The 3,253-nt window shown below is 35.3% G+C and overlaps 1 pseudogene; it reads right to left on the bottom strand.

Annotated features, from left to right (window-relative positions):
* Window positions 1–927: 927 nt before the first annotated feature.
* On the bottom strand, window positions 928–2,621 carry LOC132629306 (berberine bridge enzyme-like 18; annotated as a pseudogene).
* Between the last annotated feature and the right edge of the window lie 632 nt (window positions 2,622–3,253).

The following is a 3,253-nucleotide window of genomic DNA, read 5'->3' on the forward strand; positions in this document are numbered from 1 at the left end:
GGTGGAAAAAGAGGCAAATTTGATCTAATAGATGGAAGAGGACAAATTTGAACCATTGCTAATACATTTTTTACCCTATTCTCTAAGAAATATTTACTCAATCACGTAAGTTAAAGGATAATAGCGAGTCATTCTATTTTATAAGCACCAAGTGAAAACTTACAATAAAGATAAAATAAATAGACTGACATTCAAACTTAGCTCCAAGTGTTAATTTGACTCTAAAACTTACCCAATGACCAAGTAGACACTTCAACTTGACATGTGTGTCTAGTGTGGACACCCCCGTCTGGCAAGTTTAGAACGTGAGTTACAATCGCAAATGACATGGAAAAGTGACAAATAAAAAATTATCACGTGTATTTTAAAAAATAAAAAGAAAAAGAAAAAGTACATATGATAGGGAATAAAAAACGTTAGAAAATCCCAGTCACCCCCAGCACTCGAGTAACTCCACGAGGAAGCATCAGCACCACCGCTGTTTCTATTAGACCAAATCAACTTACACTTATATACAGAAGCGGATTTAAGATTTAAACTTTAGGGGGTTCAACCTTTTAAGATTATTAGTTGAACCCATTGTATTTTAAAAGTTATAGGTTCATACCTACTATTTACTACAATTTTAATAATTTTTTACAAAAAGATTTATGCTCCCGTTGAGAGTTAGGAATTGAACCCCACCTTTAAGCCTGCATGCCCCTGCGTATATAAATCACTGCACAACTAGAGCTGAACATATTTAAATAGTACAAACGTCTACTGTTTGCTTTTACAAACATGGAATCGTATCATTTAAGTGGCCTAGTTACTTACATTATGTCTGACGATCATTAGACATAATCAAGGAATGGTGAATTTGAAAACCCAATCCTTCAAACCTTTGTTATGGAGTCGGATAAATTTTACGCCCTTTGGTTGAATCATAAGTTAGGGATATTTTCATTTATTTCATAAATACTAATACATACTTCTCTGGTAACTAGTTGTAATAAATATCTAGGCAAAATATTTAGAAAACATTTGTTGTAGGCTTGAATATTATCGCGCTAAGCTTCTCTCTAGATAAAGGAGGAATACTTTGTTCATTCCTGAAGAAATTTGCTGGATCAACTTTGGTCTTTACTTGTACCAATCTTTTGAAGTTGTTCTTGAAGTATTTCATTCCCCAAATGCTTGCTTGTGCATAGTTTGTAATCCCTTTGTTGTTCACTCCCAAATCAAGATCCTAGTTGATATATGCAGCTCTTGGAGACTTAGAAACATACCTAGACATGTATCGGTAAAGTTTCCGTGTCCAAGCTATATATCTCTGAGAACTTTCCATTTCTTCCCAAATCACCTGATAGTGGATCATGAATATGTTCCCAGCTCTATGGGGGAAGGGAGTTTCGGATTCTGAGTAATCGTTAAACTTTCCTCCCCAAGGGCTGAATTGCAGTTGAACCGTAGTTTCTTCCTCTTGAATTAGTTTCCATATACTTTTTAGACCATTCATGGAGATAACCTGCTGGACATAATCTGACTTTGATTTACTATAAGATAATGGATCAGTATTGGCAGTCCTGTTTAGTAAAACATCAGGTGACTCACTTCCTGGGAAATGAGCAAAGAAGAGAATAGATTCTATCCAACTCATCTCAACACAATCTTCTTTTGACACCCCTAATTCAGGGAAACTCTTTCTCATTTCGTGAAGGAGTTCTTTGATTTGTCCGACAAACATCGCTGTAAAGGAGACTTGAAAAAAGCTCTTCCCATATGTTGTTATGAAGATTCTAATGAGAAGATTGTTATCAACCTTGTGAGCAATATGTTTCCATTTGTGGATTAGCTGAGTTGCATTTTGTTCTAGAGATAGTGTTACATTGAAAGCAGTCACCTTGTCAGGAACATCAAGTAGCTTCACCTTCCACGAGACAATGATACCAAAGCTAGTTCCTCCACCTCCTCGAATAGCCCAAAATAGGTCTTCTCCCATGGAATTTCGATCTAAAATTCTTCCTTTTACATCAATTATTTTAGCATCAATGATGTAATCAGCAGCTATGCCATACTTCCGAGACATCATGATATAGCCTCCGCCACTAAAGTATCCTCCAACACCAACTGTAGGGCAGGACCCCGCGACAAAAGACAAAGTCCTACTTTTTGTTGCAATGCTATGGTAAAGTTCTCCTAGGTTCGCACCAGCTTGGATCCAAGCAGTCTTGTTTATTGTGTCAATGGAGATTTTTCTTAGGTTTCGAAGATCAACGATGACAAAAGGAGTGAAAATGACGAATGGTTTGACATCTAACGATATCCTTGGATTTCCTTCGTAGGATTTCAAAATGGTAGAATATGATGAGTTCCCCAGGGTGTAAATGAATTGGGATATTGAGCTTGAGTTCTTTATTTGATGAGAAAGGCATTCAAGAAAATCATCATGACTACTTTTTACTGAAGCAATACATGAAGATAAAAGGAATAGTGAAAGAAGGAGAAGGAATGCTAATGTGTTAGAAATCTCCATCTTGATGCTAAATGGTTTTGCATATAATCCCCAAATTAACTTGCTGCAGCAAGAGCAATTGTTTGAACAGTTAAACCAAATTCTCAATAATTGATGGACTGTATATTACGACTTTTCATCTGAACATTTTGACTTAGTTGTTAAGTTCCTTGTTTTTTAAAGGCCTCCATGTGACAGCCGTGAATATAATAATGTGTTTAATAGTAGAATGAGTTGTACTAATAATATATCTAATGATCGTCCGACATAACTATGAGTAACTAGGCCACTTAAATGATACGATTCCATGTTTGTAAAAGCAAATAGTATACGTTTGTACTATTTCTACAATCAATCAACAAGACCTGAATACCAAGGCATCTAGAATGGGCTATACGAATCTTCTATATATATATATATATTATGCTTTGTTCAGGTCCATTTGTGAATATTTGCTTTGAAAACTAAGCGGAGAAAAAAATGAAAAAGTTGTCTCAAGCTCACAAGTTCCAAATAGATTTTGACAAAAGCTACACAAAAACTCAAAAAAACTGACCTTTATGGCGTAGTAAAGGCAGTGTCTTTGTATTGTGAAAGAAAAAAATAATAGAACAGTGATTTGAGAGAATTTTTCTTGTTGTATTGCTTGCACTGTACATGCTAATTTATACAGGTCCCTTTGGACGAAAAAGTAAAATCGTACTATGTACCCTAATCCACTTGTCCTACTATTATTTGTCTATGTATAACAAACAATGG

Source organism: Lycium barbarum, chromosome 2 (assembly GCF_019175385.1).
Source record: "Lycium barbarum isolate Lr01 chromosome 2, ASM1917538v2, whole genome shotgun sequence".
Classification (NCBI taxonomy): domain Eukaryota; kingdom Viridiplantae; phylum Streptophyta; class Magnoliopsida; order Solanales; family Solanaceae; genus Lycium; species Lycium barbarum.